Source organism: Manis javanica, chromosome 2 (genome assembly GCF_040802235.1).
Source record: "Manis javanica isolate MJ-LG chromosome 2, MJ_LKY, whole genome shotgun sequence".
Classification (NCBI taxonomy): Eukaryota; Metazoa; Chordata; class Mammalia; order Pholidota; family Manidae; genus Manis; species Manis javanica.
The window spans coordinates 96,398,088-96,410,385 of record NC_133157.1 but is presented as its reverse complement, the minus strand read 5'-3'; positions in this window follow the sequence as shown (position 1 = coordinate 96,410,385).

The window sequence follows — 12,298 nt, the reverse complement described above, 5'->3', positions numbered from 1 at the left end:
CAGTTAGGATGCATGCAAGAGAGTGATCCCATAATAGGGTCCCATCTGAGTCCAGTATACCATACCTTTACTACTCTCCCTGTGGGAATTAGCAAGAGGTCTAGGTATAAGTGTTACTGGAGGTAGGTGCACTGGCCATAAAAATAAAAAACAAACCTCCCTCGTAAAATTATCTTAATTTCTGGCCATTTTGGGTACACTACCAGGATTTTTGGGAGCCACTCTGTTCTTATTCCAGGAACATACAGGAGGCCAACTTCCAGGCCTTGTCCCCTAGGTGCCAGAAAGTTTATTTCATCTTCTCATTATAAAACACAACTATTCCCTCAGGGGTGGAAGTCAACATGTGAGATAGGATGAAAGTATGTTTTCAATTAAGAGGTGTTTCAGGAACTTCAAAGACAGTATTCTATTCTTTCAGGAACATTTTAATCTCTGAAAGATCTGTATCTGAAAGACACAGTGGTTACATCCACTTCTCCCTTCTCTCCATCTTGCCAGGCACATCCAATCTTTGATGCCTAAGTCTAAATTCTACCACCTGCATTAAGATTTTGATAGTCACTTTAATCATAATGTCTGTTTTGCTGATCTCTAAATCATCTAGTTTGTAAGCTTATATTTATTCCTTTCTGACTTTCCCATGGCCTCTGTTTGAATGTATGTGCACCTTACTGTGCTTGAACCTTTCAGAGGCTAAACTCTAGCCTCAGTTTCCTTATCTTTAAGGAAGCAGAAGACCTGACATGGACCTATAGAACATCCAGCCTTGCAGAGGTGTTATGTTCTAACATTAGTAAAAAGAATTGCATATTGTTACTAGTTGCTCAATAAATAATAGATAGAATTTTATGAAAATGTACAATTATTTTTACTTTTTAGTATATTTATGAATCTTGCCTTTTTTTCCCATCTTTACCATAACACATCATGTAAAACGATACATAGGCAAAGCACATAATAGGATGCAAGAGCTCATGTGTTCTTAGGAAAATTAAAAATGAATAAATAAGAGAGATTTTTGATGCAACAGAATTTTTAATTGGCTATATACATGAAAAATTTTAGAAGACCCACCAATTTGGAAAGATCCATTCTATATCCAAAAAAAGAGTACAACTAGTAAAAATATTCTAATAAATTAATCTTCTTAAGCCTCTTTGCATGAATAGTGGCTAAACTCAGTTTTGTGAATTAGTCAGAATGTGTAGGAAAACTGGGTGGTTAAAATCTAAACTTTATCAAATGAAAGAGTGGAAGCAAAAGTGGAAGCTAAAAATAATTTTCATTAAATGACTCAGAAGGAAAAATTGCATTGGAAAAATGAATTTTCCTTCCTAAAATAAGAAAGGCAAGGCAATTCTAATAACTTTTCTTTTATAGTATATTAAGACATTTACACTGATCTTCAAAGAAAGCCAAACTTAAACTAACCTAAACCCAACTGCGTTTTCGTCAGAGCTATGCTGCTCTGTTACCTTAACCATTCATCATCTAAGTCAAACAGTTTACAGAGAGAGAACATAAATTCTAACCCCAAGTCAGGAATGCTATCAATGAGTTTGGAAGTTTACATTCTGTTGGTGTGAGGTAACTATTTGCTGTCACTGTTTATCAATGACCTAGCAAGTGCCTTTGGCCCTGGCCTATTTTACTGGGTTTAGCAAGTTTCCTAGTTATAACAGGTTTACTTACAGATCTTAGGAAATTATTTTTTGCCAGAATTCACCAGATCACATTTTGATGATTTAAAATATCAAACTATTTTAAGAAGCAGTAGTAACCTAAATTGACACCCAAATGGTTGATTTTAGAAACAGTGATTGATGAAACAGAGAGTAAAGGATAATTTCTATAAATAAACGGAGACTTAAAACCTTTTAGCAAGATCATTCATATCACCCAATTTAATCTCCTATGACAATAGTGTTATTCTCCTAGCAATTTGACAAACTCTTTCAGTGATTTGGAAGGTATCATTTTCTTCCCCACATTAACACACAAAGAACTGGGAGCACTATGGTTAATATTTTACTGAATTGTAAAAAGTAGTAGGTTTCTCTCAGCCTCAGTGGGCACTGACATTTTAATCCACTTATCTCTGATTTATTCAAGTTCTTGACAGTGCCAGAAGAAGAATGCATTTTGCCTGAAGGTTCTATAGTTAAGGCAATTTGGCATATTGTTTTCTTCTCTCCGAATGGGGTAGTTAACAGCTATACAATTGCCATTTCATGGTGCAGCAGTCATCGAGATTATTTCTCAAATGGTGAAGTTTTGTGCCACCACAGGATTTTAAAAAATCTAAAGAAAAAGTAAAATGACATTTTATATTAAATTTCAAATTTTATGGGAAAGCACTCAAATCTTCTACCAAAAATTATCATCAGGGGTTACCCAAAGGATAAATTGGGGAAATGTCCAGTGACACATGATATAATAGCTAAGATGTTTATTAGATATTAATCTCTTTGTCATTGTATTTCTCATAGTGTTTGAATTTCATCTATAAATTGCTAACTATAAGAATAGACACTACCAAGGAATTTTCTTATCCTTTTATAAATGATAAGGTAATAATTCATGATTCATGATTTACATTAATTAATGAACTCATTATCTACAAGATAACCCTGGATATCCTTCACTTAAAAGACAATAGAATCATCTTCTCCAGCTCTCTTATTTGGGTTCCAGAGTGGTATCTGAGGAGGGCAAGCTCCACATGTGATCTTACTGAGAAGTGCTGCACTTTGTTTCCAAATAGGCATCATGGATGTTCTTATAGAAATTTGATGCCAAACTGTTCATGATACCATGTAGTTCAACTTGCCGTGCGTAAGTTCAATTATAACACATACTCTTCAAACTCCAGGCAGCTGTCTGGCAACTGTATGCTGTAGGTTCTAAAGGATAGGACAGATAGTTTGAAGGGACTGGGATAAATCCATCACCAGTGTTGGAAAAACAACTCAGAGATGAGACCTTATTGACAAGAGGGTCAGCATCATCAATTTTGTGTGTAAAACAACCAGTTTGTGGTAACCTTAGCCTCAAAGTGTTTATGGGAGGTGTTTTGAAAGCCCCTAAGATGATGTTTTTTCAGCCGTAGATGTAGAAGAAATGGAACATGCTAAGAGTTCAAACAAAACAGAGGGTTTTTTGTGTCACATTTTTAATTTAACTTATAAGGAAGAGAACTGCAGATAGTATATTGTGTCTTCATTTTCTCACCATCTTCAGAACTCTCAGGAAATATCGCATGAATGAATTAACTTTGTTTTGAATTGTGATACTAAAATAAAGTGACTCCATTTTTAAAATATGTATCTGTGCATTCAAGTAAATATTGGACCTCTGAGTATTCTAATGCTATTGGCTAATTTCAATACTGTACCTTGATCAAATTGTAGTGGTAATTATTTTTATTATCATGTTATAAACTATGTAATTCTTAAATTATGAAATGATAATAAACTTATAAAATGATAAAAATATTTTAAAATATATTGCTTTAAATAATAAAAGTAATATTAAATTAATATTAAATCACATTGCCTAAAAATACTCGTTAGGTGCTACTTAAAATTTAGATTTTGCAGTTTTAAAAATAAAATTATCCCCAAAGAATGAGAAATTTCAAGTATGATAATTTTTTCTTGAGAAACTGCAAAAAATAATTTTGGAAATATTTCAAGTAGTAGTATAGTAGTATTACCATAAATGCAAAACTTCTCTAGGTGATGAATTTCAAGGGGAAAATTTCACTTGAATGTGTTAGTTCCACTACATTTGTTGAAAACCTAAGTACATTACTGTTTATCACCCTTCATTTTCAGTGTGGGAGTTCCCTGATATAGATGCAAATTCCAGAGCTTTTTCAAAGAATGATATACATACGACTGATAAACATAAAACAGTATGAGTGGGTCAGAGATTTTCCTAGAAGCCACTAAGACTTCACTTTCATTTAACTCCATATATACTTGCCTTCTCCAGCTCTTCCCACTTGCTTGGAGTGAGTCTTCTGGACCTTCTGTTTCTTCAAAGCAGCAAATGATACCAAGGTGCTGGCTCTTCAGAAACTAAAACCCAAAGTTCCTCCCTTTTTGCACCCCACATACAAGCATGTGGTCATGTCTGGGTTGACATGGCTTTGCTTGTGCTGCTGCAGGTGTTGGAGGGCAGTGGGTAGGAAGAAGTGGCTTACATGTCGCCCATTCACCAGGGAGAATTGTGGGGAGACTCCCAGATATTCAGGCCAATGCCCACGTGCTCCCTGTGTGCAGGGCTGGGTCCCACTGGTTCTTCATTATTTTTCTCCATTCTCATTTGTCATTAAAAGTAAAATATAAAATGTAAGTTTGGTTTTATTCCTCCACTGTCAACATCACCTCTAAAAACCTTATATTTTTTGATAGGACATAAACTAGCAGAGTTTAGAGTTTCCAACCATTCTCACTACATATATATATAGCTGCCCCTTTTCCTGCTATTTCATCACCATACTTTCCACAATTAACTTTTTCATGGAAATTAATGTTTCATTAAATGTCAAAATGTCTTTGTTTTTGAAATATAAAGTGGAGTCCATCCAAAGAATTTATTTAATCCTTAATACATGTAATAATTTTCAATATACTAAAGAGGAAAACTCTGTATTCAATGTTCCTTTGAGTGGGTTGTAGAAAAAGATAGGAGAAGGAAAATTGGAAATAGAGGGCTCATACCCCTGTCTATTATTTTCCTGTATGATATGTTTGACTTCATGTTTAAAATATAATTAGTTTAAGTCACTAAAATCAAGTTGCATTCTAAATAAAGAAGCAGCATTGATTTTTCTTTTCATCATAATAGATATGTACATTTACTTTCTTTTAAGCCACATTTGTTTGCCATATTCATTTTTTAGAAAAGAATAATACCTTTTAATAATTCATGGTCATGAAAGATCAATCTAGGATTTTCAATTTCCTTAATATTAATTTTTAAATTTCTATTATTGTTGAATCATAGTCATTTAATTGATAAAATTTGGGATATATTTCCTCATACTTTCTAATATTTTGATATTTTAGATTAAAAAAGAGTTTAGTCCTCTAAAATATTTTATGCATAGTAAAAGTCTTAACTTTTTTTCTGTTTTATTTTATTTTCTAGTTCCAGAATATGAAATAGCTCAGTAGGTAGCAGAATCCCTTTTTGCCACTGGCTATCTGGCTTACATTTACTATTAGTCACTGCAGAAAGCAAGTGTGATTACCTCTTCTAGATATTATTTAACTCGTCACATACCTGCTTCATAATCTAACACAATTGTTGGTGTCTGCACCCCAGCTTGTTCAAATAAATGTGAACAAGTGTCAGAATCAAGTTAATTTAAAAAGACTACTTATTGCAACATCTAATGAATATATTTTAGAGGAAAGGAAGAAACAAAGAGTAATAAAAGGTTTACACTAGATGAGAACCCAGACATGTGCACAGTGCCTCTGCTAGTTGATGACAGAGAGCCAGGCTCAGAACTACAATGTATATCTTGATCCTCCTAGAAACTATACACATAAATTTAATTATGAAATATCTGATATATGCTGGGCAATGTCCCTGATACTGGTGATTCATAAATGAAAACATATAATCTCCAAGGAAAACAATGAAAGTGAGAGGCAAAAGCCAAAAGAAAGGAAATGGGCAAGGATAAGAGTGGTCAGCTCCATTAGTGATGTAGAGACATTGTGTTGGATCAAATGTATGTGGGGTTTGCAAATATAGAGGTAACCTTAACAAGCAGGTTTAGTACAATACTCTGAAGGGAACTTAGATTGTAGCTAGGTTGAATACATAGGGAACTAAAACATGAAAGAAACCAATAGAAAAATAGGCATGGTTATAAATAGGAGAGTATACAGAAAATGAAACCCAAATACCTGTTGAAAAATGAAACATGGTTACAACCTCAGTAACCAAGGATACACAAATGAAAACAATGAAATACTGTACTACTTCCATTAGGCATGCCCCCTCACTGTGGAGGCAGAGGTGGCAGTGTCTGATAATAACTGATGTTGGAAAGACATGGAGAAATAGAAATTGTCATAACTCTGGAAGTAGGAAGGTAAATTGCTGTAATTTGGAAACAACTTTAATCTAGAAAAGTTCAATAGGGCCTTGCTCCCATGACCGAGCAATTTCTCTGCTAGCTGTATTCCCTAGAAAAATTCATGCCCATATGCACCTGTACATGGGTGTAAAAAAAGTTCACTGAGGCATTGTAATAACATACATTGAGCAGCAATCTTCAAGAAGTTTTAAAAATTATACTGTTACTGCCTGTTCCTGGCTCCAGACAAGCAAAGCAGAAACTTCAACTATTTGGCCAATTTTTATGCTTTGGACCCACTTCTTTGCAATGAGATATTTGCCTTACATTTGCGTGTGGCTATGTCCTGTTGGTTTTCTATTTCTGTATTTTATTCACCATTGTTATTTCTTATCTTTACTTAGAAACACCAAAACTGTATTTTAAGTATATAGCTTTGCTCAAAAATTGTGTAAAAGCATCTCTGTGGACTAGAAATGGAATAGAAAAGTATAGCAATAAGTACAGGCTAAAGAGGCAGATTTACTGTACTGTGGATCTAGAAACAGGAAAAAATAACCTAGAATTCATTTTTCATTAGAGTGAGTAACTTTGAGTATGCCTCACATATGCTTCAAGGTCAATTTCACTCCGTGAAATTGGGGTTCTAAGGAAGGGCTTCCCACCAATAAATAGAGGCAAAAATGTGTGGCTCAGGCTGGTGTCAGCAAAGACCTTCTCCCTGGTATGGCCAAATAAAAGATAAATACACACACACACACAGAGTCAAAACCTAGTTTAATGTGACAGACTATGTACAGAGACTTAGAAGTAAATAAAAAATACTTTTGGAAAAATGTCAAACCCTTCATTGGGCTGAAATGTAGAGTTTATAATGGGCATAGATAACTGGTGTTAAAATGGACATCAAATATGATTTTATTTTTCTCTGATGTCTTTGTCACCTAGGGCTGCCATAACAGGATACCACAGACTGTGTGGCTTAAACAACAGAAATTTATCTCTCACAGTTCAGAAACTGGAAAGCTCTGACAAGAACTGTCTTTCTGGCTTGTAAGCAGTGGTCTTTTCACTGTGTCCTCAGGTTGGGAAGAGAGAGAGAGAGAGAGAACAAGTTCTGTGGTGTATCATCTTATAAAGGCACTAATTCCCTGAGCCCAAGGCCCAGTGTTCATGATGTCATCTAACCCGATTCACTTTCCAAAGGGCCGCTCTCCAAATACCATGACATTGCAGGGTAGGATTTCAATGTATAAATTTGGGGGTACACAAATATTCAACTCATAACACTGAGTTTGATTTTATCTTATATTCCAATTCTACAAAACAGTAGGATATTAATTCCAATCAATTTTGGGTAATCTCTGCTAACACATATACTGCCTCTTGCTCTATGCTGGGTCTAAATTCCAAGCACTAACAGTACCAAAGCATTAAAGAGGGAGCATGTAAGGATCATCTCTCCAGACACTTCGGGATTTTCCTGTTCTTATCAAGGCCCCAGGGGGCAGTACCTGTGCCTCATTCTTCATTCTTTTCCTCATAAACTCTCTCTAGTCTTGTTGGCTTCCTTCCTTTCTCTGTCTCTCTGCCTCTTTCTCTCTCTTTCTCCTTCTGTGTCTCTCTCCTATCCCTCTCTCCATTCTGCTCAATAACTTTTATACCCCTCTTTACTATGCATCAACATCTGACCCCTCCCAATCAATTCTGTGACACTCCCCTGGGCCTTTCTGCCTGGACACTGGCTGTAGGCCCCTCTGCACCACCACTCTCAGATATTATAAGGTTGCTAGAACTCTGTGAAGCTGGCCTCCACTCAGAGCCCAGCCCAGTAATCAAGATCCTCAGCTCTTATATTTTCTAGAACCAACTGCATAATTATGAGACACAGCAATAATTTGTAGAGGCCCAGAACAAAATGAACACTGAGAGTTCCGTGTTTAAAAATTATTAGAAATTTCAAGATAACAACAGCAAATCTTTAAAACAAGTGTGGAGCTGTCCTCAGAGCAGGAACCTGTGCCATTGCACAGCCAGAAAGATGGGCCTGACGCTTCTGTTATTTCTCCATACACCCTCCCCACATGCCTACACACACACACACACACTTGGTGTGACTCAACTCTAGAGAACACAACACGACTCAAGCTCAGGGAACTACCAGCATTTAAGTTACCTCTTTTCTCACTCATTTTTGCAGCCACACCAAGCTAAGACTGAGCAGATAGGGCATGAGAGAGGGATTACTGGGAAGTTGGAAAAACTGCCATATTTATCTGAAGGTTTTGTTTTTAAGTATGCTCCATAGCTATTATAATTTAAGATTTAAGATATTTTTATTTCTTTTTCTCTTTCTTTTCCTTCTGCAGGTCAGACAGTTGAAAAGTCTTGGAGTGTAAAATCATGGGAGATAAGCAACTATTGGGAGGAATGCTTCAATTAATAACTCAAAATATCCTTTGCTGCATTTCAAAGAATACAAAGGGAGATGACATGAGATGAAGGGTAAGGAAGGTCTAGGGGACCTTAGATGTTTGGCTCTAACATCTAAACAAGATGAAAAGCCACCATTCCTTTTATATAACAAGAAAAAAGACGAATTATCAACACTTTTCTTGGACCCATCAGAAAAGCAGCCACAGGGCAAACCGCCACCCTGAAATTCAAAAAAACAGGAGCATCCCAAAAGTCAAACCTGAGATCCATTCACCTGGAGCAGAAGCCACTGAAGCCATAAACTGGTAAGAATACTTGAAAGGCCACTTGAACAGCTGGTGGGAGCCGTGTGGACTACTGGGAAAGAGAAAAACCTGTGGAGCTGCAGCTTTAAACTGGCTCTTACATTTACTCCACGCTCCTCATCAAATTCTCCTGAGGAGGAAGAAATTCTCCAGGTTGGTTCTGGCATGGGGAGGGGAAGAGTAATCCCCTCTAACAGAAAGAACTTTGCTAGAGCCTTAGTCCATTTGGGAGAAGGGAATTCTTCCTATTCTGGCCCCCTCCAGTCTTCCTGTATCACCTAAGAGAAAAACAACAAAACAACTAACCAACCAAACAGCCAAAAAACAAAACCACAGGACTTCTGTTTCTGTGAATATGCAGGAGACATATTTTCCCCTATTCCTCCTTCTAAACACATCTAAAAACTCTGAAAACTGTATATAAAACTAATATAAGAAGACTGTGAAAAGTAGAAGATCAGGTAGTGAAGATGGGACACAGGGAACATGGTGTTGAGCTCCTGGGCTTATTTTTTTTTTTTGCGTTATAGCCAGACCTTGGACTTGAAGAAGCTCGTTAGCAATCTGGAAGTGCCAAGGGGTTCAGACAACAAAAGCCTGTTCTCCAGGCCAGAGCACCACAAAAGGGATGGCATAGCAGGACAAGAGACTATGAGACAATACTCCTCTATTCCACACAAACACAGCTGAAAAGACACCCATCCTCTGCCCTAACCACTCAAACAAAGCTAAGAGGAGAGCCTAGACCTCAGCTTCACTGGGCTGGGATGAAGCGCTCCAACATCTCTGCTTCTATGGCATCAGATAAGACCGACTAGGGAGTCACGACATGCTTCCCCACCTGCTGGTAATGAGCGCGCAGCCCATGGTGTTTATGGAGACCACATAGAGAGCCTGGACTTCTACACTTGCCCAGCAGTAACTGCACAATTCTTACACTTTTTTTAGGTATTACTGTATGGGAAGGACCATTGGAGAATCAGGATGTTCACCCTTGTACAGTGATAGCAAAGCCACTTCCTCTGATAACCCATAGTGACAGTGGGGACCACACGAGTGGCTGGAACTCTCATACCACCTGTAAGGTCATGTAGCAAAGACCCCACCTCTGGTGTCATGCTGTCTGAGGTGAACCTGGACTTCTTCCTCCACCTGGAAGTTACAAAGTGATGGCTCCCTCTCCTACTAGACTGGTTTTAAAAAAATCCAGTTAAAACAGGAGGTTTAATAAAATACAGAGTCTTATAAGACAAATCCAGTCTTCAATATGAAATTACTCATGATACCAAGAATCAGAAAAGTGTCAAACTGAATGAAAAAAGTTATCAACTGATGTCATCATCAGTATTACAGACATAATAGACTATCTGACAGATTGGAAGCAGTAATAAGAATACCTCACTGAGGAATTACAAATGCACCTAAATAAATGAATAATTAGAAAGCCTCAGCAAAGAAATAGAAGATATAAAGAAGAACCAAATGGAAATTTTAGAATTAAAAAATACAATTACGTAATTTAAAAGCTCAGTGAGTGGGGTCTGTGTCAGAATGGAGGAAATACAGGAAAGAATCAGTGACCTGGAAAAGAGAAAAATATGTTACCGAACATGAACAATGGAAACAAAACACAATTTTTAAAAATTTCACAGTCTCAGGAATCTGTGAGACTATAAGGAAAGATAAAAAATTAATACTATTGAAGTTACAAAAAAGAGAAGAGAAAGAGAGGGTAAAGCTGAAGAAAGTGCTTAAAGTAATAATGGCAAAAACTTCCCAAATTTGGCTAAAGATATAAACTTACAGGTAAAAGAAGCTAAGTGAACACCAAATAGAGAAAAAACCCCAAAATCCATATCCAGACACCTCATAATTAAACTGAACATTAAAGATACAGAAAACATCTTGAAAACAGCAAGAGAAGAATTTCATCTTACCTATGGAGAAAAAAACAGATTTTGTATGGATGATAGAAGGAAGTAGCCCAATTTTTCCAAGTGCTAAAAAAAGACGTTATCCAAGATTCAATGTGCATTGAACAAACTATTCAGGAATGAAGAACAGAGAGCTTTCTCAGATGAAGAAACACTAAGACAATTTTTCACTAGAATTTCTACCCAAAAAGTATGGCTAAAAGAAACTCTCTAAAATACAAAAAAATAAAAATAAATTGAAAATAAATAACCTTGGAAAGTCAGAGAGGAAGTAAAAACACAGTAAGCAAAAATATGCATAAACACTAAGGATTCTGGATCTGGGTTAATCTATATGTGATTTTTCAGTCCTTATCTATAGTCCTTCCAGTCCTATATTTTTCAGGCCTCATGGGAGAGGCTACCCACCACCAATCCAGTCAGCCTCGGTGAGCAACCAATACACATCAGCCTCTAAAGAGAGCTGAGGCCAAGGACTCGGCCCCACAGTGGCCATGCTATCATGCACAGTTGCTCTCCTAGCCTAGGTATCCTCATTCCCAGTTCTCTTCATCTGAGCCTGGGACAGAAGTCTTTGTCAGGAGCTTCTGTGAGGTCTTCTTATTAGAGGGAGGAGGGGAGCCTTGAAGACAACGTTCCCCATTCTGACTCGGTACTCAATTCTTTCCCACAGCCAGGCCTTCCTCTTCTCCTTGCCCTCACCCAGTCCCAGGGTCCACAAAATTGCATTAGCCTTGTGTTTGAGACAATACTATTATATCTATGCTGGTCCACCTGACCCTCAACCAGTGCACCATTGCATGGGGACACATAGAACAGGAGGAACTGGTGTTTTCTCTGTTTTAGACTCTTGCTTATACCACCACCATAAGCAACTAAACACTTCACTGTGACTTTCATTTTTGTCTTGTTACTTTGATCAGCTACTCTGACACCTGACAGCTTAGCTCTCTCCTGCTCAGTTGAGCTCTTGACAAATATTATAGACTGTCTTTCCTTTCTCGAATTTTCTAAATTATTTTAGTGGAAGCAAAAATTCTAACATTGTTTGATGTGTTTCTAAATGAATATGAGGACATATTTGAGACTATTATAAACAGGGAATGGCAAAGAGATGTAAGGTTTCTATATTTTACTTGAACTGGTAAAATGAAAACACTGACAATATAGCACAGAGAAGACAAGTAGTGACTCTATAGCATCTTACTATGCTGATGGACAGTGACTGTAATGGGGTTTTGGGGGGTACGTGGTAAAGGGGGGTAACCACAGTGTTGTTCATTTGATTGTATATTAATGATACCAAAATAAAATAATAAAAATAAGTAAAAAAGTAAGCACAATTTATTTTAATGCAAAGGAACAAAAAAAAAAAGGAAACACTGACAGCATATGTGTAATAAGTGTACCCAAAGCTACCAGTTTAAAAAGCTATATAAAGAGACACATTCAAAAGCAATATAGATAAATCAAAAGTGAATTCTAAAAAATGTACAAATAATTCAGAGGAAGGCAGAAAA